Genomic DNA, 9,636 nt, shown 5'->3' with positions numbered 1-9,636 from the left:
AAAAAAAAAAAAAAAGTGAAGGGGGACCCCAAGAATTTAAGGAAGCTTATAGAAGTGAAGATTGTGAAATGCTGTTTAAGAGCCCGTTTGGATTGGCTTACCGCTTAAAGCTGTTTGCAGCTTATAAGCTGAAAAAAATAAGATCCCGTTTGGATTGGCTTACAGCTTAAAGCTGTTTGCAGCTTATAAGCTGAAAAAAATAAGTTGGGGTAATCCAACTTATTTTTTTTGGCTTATAAGCTGTTTTCAGCTTATAAGCTGCTTTAGATAAACTAAGTCAAATGGGTCCAATTATTTTTTTGAGCTTATTTTAAGCATAAAATGACTTTAAGCTGGCCAGCCAAACACTCAAAAAAGCTGAAAACAGCTTATAAGCTAACTTATAAGCCAATCCAAACGGGCTCTAAGTTGGGGTAGTCCAACTTATTTTTTTTGGCCTATAAGCTGTTTTCAGCTTATAAGCTGCTTTAGATAAACTAAGTCAAATGGGTCCAATTATTTTTTTGAGCTTATTTTAAGCATAAAATGACTTTAAGCTGACCAGCCAAACACTCAAAAAAACTGAAAACAGCTTATAAGCCAACTTATAAGCCAATCCAAACGGGCTCTAAGTTTGGGAACTGTTCTTTCACACTCGTTTTGGAATTTGCCAATGAACAAGAGTTAATCGTAAAAAAGGAGAGCTCGCACTTTTCTAACCTAAAAATAAATTTTTGGAATCAAACTAATCTGTTAAAAAAAAAAATCTAAATAGGCTTTACGCATAGATTATGTGCGTAAAAAGATCAAAGTGTACATTTACACTTTAGTCCTTTCATGCACAGATTCTGTGCGTGAAGTGGCTCCCCCCGACACCCCGACCTCCATTCTTTGGAAATCAAACTCAATTAAGCTTTTTTCCATACTTTGACCGAAAATTAGTGACGTTTCAAAACATCAGAATATAAATATTTTATATAGAACTTAATATTTTTTTTCGTGTACAATAATATCGACTTATTACATCAAGTATACCTATACATTTAGATCGTCGTTTTAGAGGTTGTAAAGTGCTCCGAAGTAAGTTTGAAAACTTGTTATACATATACATTTAGATCGTTGTTATAGGGTTCTAATTAATTATGGACGTCGCACGAGTTATTATTAATCGACAATAAATACTAAAATAACTAATTATCATTAAAAAAATAATACCCAAAAATATATATAATATTAACATAAAATGTACATTTTATTTACAAATATACAATCTCCTAAGGCCTAAGAATCCTCCTAACCCCACCACCCTCACTATCATCAGGATCCTCTATCCTCCTCTTAATGGCAGGATGATTTATGGCATGATCACCCTTTCTTCCCTTCTTCAGGCCCTGGGTGAAAACATGCTTCCTGTGGGAGACGGCGGCAGTCTCCACCTGAGTAGCCTCAGCAGATGTCTTAGGAGATGACTCAATCGGAGGAGACTGGACCACAGGAGCAGAAGAATGAACCTTGGATAACATATAAACAATTTAATTTAGATTTATCATAAACTAAACATGAAATAACATATAAACAATTATTTAATAAATTATTTCTTTGTAAAAAAACAAACCTGCGTGTCGACGGCCTCCTGAGATGGCCGGTCAGAGGGCTCCTTAGCTGGCTCCTCAACGGTCTCCTGAGCGCTACCCAGAGCTGTAGCTGGAAGTGGAAACGGGTCAATCTGAACGGGCGGAGACGGGTCCACAGGTGCAGAGGAATGAACCTATAATATATGTAAATAATTTAGTTTAGATTAATAAAATAATTAATTAATACATTATTTTATTGTAAAAAAATAAACTTATGTGTCGACGGGCTCCTGAGATGGCATGTGAGAGGGCTCCTGAGCGGCCCGCGGAGCCGGAGATGCAGATGGTGACGTAGGCCCGGCTATAGAACGAAGAAAGTAGTCATCAAAAATAATATCCAAGTCCTCATCTCCGTCTCCCATATGTAGATCACCAACTGGCACCTGTGGAAATGATGACCAAGAATCATAAGGTGGGACCATCTTTGGCGTATATCCAGGTCTCTGTGAAGTCGACGGCCTGGAAGAAGAAGTCGACGGGATATCTGTAGCCGACGGAGCCTGACGGGCTATATCGTCAGGCTCATCTACTAGACCTCTGCAAGCCTGACCACCTCTGCCAGCCAGATCACATCTGCTAGCCTGACCATCTTTATCAGCCTGCCCACTTCTATCAGCCCTACCACCCTCAGGAACACCCTCTGGTACATCCTCATCGACACGATGCCACTCTTGAGCCTGTGTCATACCAGTGTCGGTAAGATGAACTATTCGTGTTGCATATGCCGCTATCTCGGGGTCGGTGGACTCCGTAAGCGGAATGCTCTCATGGCGTATCATCAGAGTCATCCGTAGCTGCATATATTTGCAAATTTTAAGAATTGAATAAATTCGTAAAGTAATACATAATAAGACGACGATTGAAGAAACTAACCAGCGCCCCATACGCTCCTGAGAGTGATGCATATCCTCGGCCATCAGGACGCAGCATCGAGGGGTTGGCAATCAAGGAGCGAGTGATATGCATGTACCACGTCATGTACTCATGGACCGGAGTGTCATGTCCGACAGTCGCTAGAGTCGTCATCCTCGCGTCCATGCATCGACTTCCTGGTGCATACGCGCCCGCCATACCGCACTGTCGATCGAACGCTCGTCCCTGGTGTAATGGGTGTGCTCCCAATGTGTAGTCGCGGGTATGTTCTCCACATGCCCAAACTGCCGTAATACGCGATCGGGTGCGTGATGCTCAACGATGTCCATATGGATCAATGGACACTGTGCAGTCCACATGTGCTCACCAGCCCTACAAAACGCCGGCAACTGACCTAAAATCTGATCATACGACATCCATATGAAAGCCTATAAAAGGAATTCAACCAGTTAACAATGAAAGACTAACAAAAATAACAAACTAATGTTAAATCAAAAAACTTACCTCGGGCGCCGTCATACAATCTAACTGATCCCTAAACGGGAGAATGACATGGTGCGTCTCCACACCTCTGGTCCGGCCTCGCGACTATCTCCGCGCGTATGGCATATCCTCAGCAACATAGTCATCGGGAGGGTGAGCAGCTATGGGCTGAAAAGGTCTCAACCTAGTCCACAACCAAATTTGTCATAGTCATCAAAAAAATTATTTATCAGTCGTCGTTTCGAAAAAAATATATTTAGTGTTTTATCTACACACACTTAAATATATTACCTGAAGAAGAGGGCTAAATGCAGTGACCTTAAGCCTCTCGCCTATAGAGGCTTGATCAAATCCTCTGTACATGTAAGCCAGGACAGCGGCGCCCCAACTATAACATCCCAGTTGGTCTAAGTCCTCAATAAAGAGCAGATACCTAATGCTCATATCCGCACCCGACGTGTTCGGGAACATGATGCCCCCGAATATGATAAGAAGATATAAGCGAGCACTTCGGTCAACATTAACCTGAGGCGTCGCCTCTCCGATCGGATGCTGCTGATCTACGAGGCGCAAGTGAGCATGGAGGGAGGACTGCAACAACCGACTCCATCCACGCATATCCCTCTACAGAGGCTCGAAACCAGTGAGCCTAGCCAACTCCTGGCGATACGACAACATCTCCGGAGGCTCCACTCTATACAATGCCTGTCCATCAATCTGTAGACCATAAATCACCTCGACATCCTGCAGGGTGATGGTAGCCTCGCCAGTGCGGAGATGAAATTTATGGGTCTCCGGTCGCAAGCGCTCAATCATGGTCGTCACTAGAGCCCTATCGTGCATAAGCCGACCAACCTCGATGCACCGATAAATACCGCCCCGACGTAGTATATCTATGACTCGGGGATGTGGGGGAATAGCCTCTAGAATATCCCATGCTGACTCCCCTGCACGGGTACGAATCACTCTACTAGAGGATACCGGTGCATCCCGTACATACTGGGACCTATGCTCATGCTGTAGATAAAGTACCTCTCTGTTGTCGAAGGGTCCCGGCTCCATGGTGGTGTCCTATATATTTTAGGCATTTTAAATTAATCATTAATACATGAAGTAAGAATTAAAGTGGTATATTTTTTACGCATTTTAAATTAATCATTATTTTTTTAATTAATCTCTAATACGTAGTATTAGTTATGTTATCTTTTATCGAGAAATTATACAAAGGATTGAATCCTAAACTAACGATTTTCAATTTCTGATTAGCAAATAAATAAATTAACAATTAAAGATATAAAGATTAATAATTAACAAATCAAAAAATTAACAATTAGCTAGCAAACAATTAGCATATAATTAATAAATATTAACTAACTAATCAAATAATAAAAAATTAATTAGCATATAATTGTTAAATAAACAATTAACTAACTAATCAATAATTAACAAATAAACAATTGGCTTAACAAAAACTAAATAAGTAATTAGCTAGTCTAACAATTAAAATAACTAATCTAACAATTACCAAATACTAAATAAACAACTAATAAACAATTAAAATATTAACAACAACTAAACAAATAAAAAAAATAAAAAAAGGACTGAAAACAACCCTTTTGCGCACAAAAAAAGGGCGTAAAAGTTTTTTATTGTCCATATCCCCACAATAGTAATGCTTAGGTTAATAATGTAATAGAAAAATCGTAGTGAAATACCTAAATTGAAGCTTTGATTTTGAGTTTTTGAATTGAATTATACGCCGCTTTATTACGAAGCAACTTATTCCTAGACTTCAATATACCACTTTTGGGTTGGAAATCAACAAGAAAACGATGTTTTTGATCGCGTGGGACCTTGGAAAGGGACCTTTAATGGCAGATTTTCGTTTTTTTTTTTAATTCGGGGGGACTAATGGGGAAGAAGAAGGGCCGATATATCTGGCCCTTTTACGCACAGATTCTGTGCGTAAAAGGACTTTAGTGTAAAACTACACTTTGATCCTTTTACGCACAAAATCTATGCGTAAAGCCTATTTACGTTCTTTTTTTTTAATGGGTTATTTTGGTTCCAAAAATTTATTTTTGGGTTACAAAAGTCTTGCTCCCTAAAAAACGAAGTATCACTTTTTTACAAGTTTCCCTTTTTAATAATGTTTACTTTTTTTTTTTTTTGGTCTTTTAAAAATTACCTCTCTACCTTCCAAGATAGAATTAATGTCTGCATATAGTCTGCCCTCTACAAACTCCACTTATTAAATTACACTGAGTATGTTATTATTGTTGTTGTATCAATTATTTCTTTTCTCCTATGTGAAGTTTTGAACTATACTAGATATACATTAAAGCACATCTGAGTTTAAGCATGTATGAAAACACACTTCGATATTTTCCGCCTAAACTATTAACATCTACTCAACTAGATGTCTTTAATACATGGTTTTAAAAATAATAAAATCCATAATTGATAAAAAGTATTTTTATTACAAAATTACCCCTATAGCTTATTTTCCCCCCACTTTAATTCTTGTTTTAATTTCGCACTTCGATATTTATATTGAGATTTAATTAAATTTGAATTCACCTCAAACAGCTCCATATTTTAGGACTAAAAGGTTTCCTAACAAAAACAATTGTATGTCTTCGGCACGAACAGAAAACATTTAGTATTCACTAATAAAAAAAAATCATGACTTTAGTATACTAGCAAGATTTCTTGATAACTTTTGAGTAAAATGTTGTTTTAAAGAACTAAAACCTTGTCATATATGCTAACCAGTAATGGTAATTTGACTTTTGTATCACAATCATGATTCATGAGTATTCGTGTCATTTTATATGATGGATAAAGTTTAAAAAGAGAAAAAAAAATTGGCATACATTTCTAGTACGTTAAAACATTTAGTCTATAATATGGTATGCATTTTAATTTTTTATATACACGTTATTATGTGTAAAATGAAAAAATTAAATTACAAAAATACACATTAGATATCAATCTTTTCTAAACAAACTAATAAAAAAATATCCCATAAAATAAAATATAGAAAGCAATGATTTTTGAATTATTATTCATTATTCACAATACCTAGGGATGGCAAGCGGTGCGGGGCACAGTGGCGGAGCTAGAAATTTTGGTAAGGTTGTTCAAATGTTGACGAGTATATAATTTTTTTCCGATGAATGAGTGCAACAAATCTTTTTTTAACATCATCACTGCACACTGGCCTAAAAATTTATATATGGTCCATTTGATTTCGCAAGTTATTCTTGATAAACTTCATTGCTAGAAAAAACTTATGGTGATTACAGTTTCAAATGACAACAACATACCCAGTGTACGTAATCCCACAAGTGGAGAACAACAAGGGGCATTCCGAGAATGTTACAAAGCGAGAGATAACGACTAATTAATATTCTTTGGAAAAAAAAAGAAAAAAAAGAGAACAAATTAAAATAAGTGGTTGCTAACTTGCTATTAGATCTCGTAGTCTTCTTTTCTAGGAAATAGCAAGGAAAGAAGAAAGACTAAAGAAGCTTCAACAAATGAGTCCAACGTAATTCCAAACCAACATAGGAATAAACCAAATGCAAATCATAACTCAAATACAAATAAGTTTAGTCGAAACATGGAAGAAAATAAGTGCAAATACAAATCAACCAAGTAGCTTAAGACATTGTTTGTATGTTTTCTTTTAAAGAAAGAAGATGACCAGCGGTTGACGCAAGCTTTAAACCATGACTTTTAGGTAAAATTGAACGTCATTTACCTCTAAGCTCTCTATCTAAATTATTTTAAGGGCGTTTAAAATTTAATTTACATCCAATTAACTATCATATCTAATTCATATACTAGTACCATTTTCCAGCCAAGGGTGTGCAGGTGACCACCCTTGGCCATGAGTGGCTCCGCCATTGACGGGGCAGGGTGGGCCTGGGGCAACCCCGTACCCGTGAAGACTTAATCTGCACCGCACCGCCACCCACATAGCAAAAATTTATATTTTCAACCGGCCTCGCACCGCCCTGCATAAACCCGCCTTGAACCGCCCCGCATTAACTTTTTAGTTTCATTCTAAGTAGTATTAATTAATTTATATTGTTATTGTGATTCTTATTAAAATAGTTATTACATTTGATTAATCTTGCACAATATTCACACTTAAAGCTTGTGTACAGTTTCTTTTCCGGTTTTTCTCAATCACTAGTTTTTTTTTTTTTTTTTTTTTAAGTTCTTATCTGCAGTCATTCGTTTTGATGGGGATAAGCAGTTTTTGTATTTCTTATTCTTTAGTTACAATTTTTTTTTAATGCCTACTAGGAAAACACTGGTACTCGTATAACTTTGAAATTGTGGGTACGTAGTGAAGGCAAAATAAATAAATTAACATATGAAAGAGTGGAAGAGGAAACGGACAAAGTGAATGTGAAGATGGTTGATATATAGTAAAATGACATTCTATATTAGTGTGGTGAACGTAATATATTATAATGAGTAGTTAATTTAAAAATTGTATGGGACCGATTGATTCTAGAAGAGTGAATTAAGGGGTGGTTTAGCTGGAAACAAGTTATCCCAAGATAACTTTTTAGGATTAGTTATCCTGAGATTAGTTATTCCACCATTCCATAGGAATAAAATAATATTATAATCTCGGAATAAAATTAGTTATACCATCATTTTATCCCAATGAAACGTGGGATAAATTCATCTCAAATATAATCCCGAAATTATTTATCCTTATCCCTTGTACCAAATGAGCCATAAGCGTTATAGGTGTTAATTCAAAAGACTTAAGTCACAACCGCACCCCCCCCCCCCCCCCCCACGCCCTCAGTGTAACTTTTTTTTTAAAAAAAGTTTTTGAACTCGCCCGCACACACAATAACTCAAACCTGCATCGCCCCGCAGACATCCCTGTACCGTTTCATTGCCATCTCTATTTGACATCAAGAGCTTAAAGTTTTTCAAGAGAGCATAAAAATCAAGAACCAATACAAGAAAAGCTTAAATATGTTTTAGGATCCTATGGATCATAGTATGTAGTATAATTAAGGGTATTTATGTGTTTTCTTATCTTAGTTAACCCTAGTATAAACAAAATAGGATGGATTATTTGCTTAGACAATATTGATGGATGAACACTCTTTGGTGAGTTTTGTGGATTTTGTCCTTTAACTCTATATTGGATTTCTCTTACATATATCTTGGTGAGCTTATTCATTATGAGTTCAACTTTCCTCCACATTGAATTTAATTTTGTAGTTGTTTGTTCAAATTAGAGATTTGTAAATCTTATTTGTTGGTCTTAAATTAAATTCAACTGTAGAATTATTCTTTCTTTCTTCTATATCTCCCCTCAATAAATTACTTAGCTATCGCTTGAATCTCATTTTGTAGTATTACATTTTAATTCACTTTGAGACCCCCTAGAATGAGCAATTTTTTTCTTAAAAAAGCATAAAAAAATTGTTACTATAAAAAGGATATGAATTTCTTGGAGGTTGAATTGTAAAGTCATTATCTTTATTCTTATGAAATAGTATAATTTGTTATGGTTAAGATGAATTTATTTTGGTATATATCTATTAAATTATCCGCTTTTTTCCTTTTAAGGGCCAATGACCCAACAACACCTTTTGATCAAAAAACTATACCGAATGATCTTAAAAAGGGAGGTCTTAAACTCTTGACACCTTCTTGTCTCATGACAAACTTTCAAGGTTAAACTCAAAAGTTCTGCCCATGAGACATAATTGTTGAACTTGAAATTTCGTCTATCAGATAAACATGATCAAATGTTCAAAAACTCACTTAATTTCAAGGCCGTTCTAGTAAATGACTAACTAACTAGTAAGTAAACAAAAAGCCCCATCATTTGGTAAATGGATCATTACGAATACATAAAAATTCTTTAGGCAAACCAGGAAGTTTTCAGAATTTGACAAGTGTGAAGATTAAAGATGTAAACTAACACAGAAAAGAAGTCCAAGAAGATGGCGATCAAAACAATCCTTTTATTTTAAAAAAATATATAAATCACCATAAAATTTGTAAAAGTTGTTGCTGAAGGAATAAATTTGCTAAATTTTTAGTAGAAAATTGAGTTCATCGTTGGAGATTCTCGCTGAGGGAAGGGTGGTGGAGAGAAGGAAAAACGAAAAAAGAAATTAAAATGAGTTTTCAAAAGAAATTAATGTTAAAATTCAAAAAATGATTAAAATTACCCTTCAATTATACTAATTAATCTAATTAGACAAGAATTTAAGGCTTAAGACTTGGCCGTCAACAAATAAGGATGAAATAGTCCAATTTACGCCAAAAGATAATAAAGAACAAAAGTGCTTTATTTTGGATAGTTAAAAGACTATTTCGGCTCTTCCTTATTTTTTATTTTGTTGCGAAAGTCACTTAATTTTATTAAAGTATCACGAAAGTATTAAATAATTTTTTGTAATAAAAAACCACAACTTTACCTAAGTCAGACAAAAAGTAATAGAAAAATACTCAAAGCACACAAATACTTGGGAGTAGGTGGGTATGACTCAAGAGGAGCTACAAATGGTGCCTTACTTCCCCATCAAGAAGATTACTAGAAATTGCAAGGTGATTTTCCTAGACTGCATTGGAAGAAGTTGGTATGTAACAATAATGGACATCCTAAATGGAT

The sequence above is a fragment of the Lycium barbarum genome, chromosome 11, assembly GCF_019175385.1.
Source record: "Lycium barbarum isolate Lr01 chromosome 11, ASM1917538v2, whole genome shotgun sequence".
Lineage (NCBI taxonomy): Eukaryota > Viridiplantae > Streptophyta > Magnoliopsida > Solanales > Solanaceae > Lycium > Lycium barbarum.
This window is presented reverse-complemented; position numbering follows the sequence as displayed.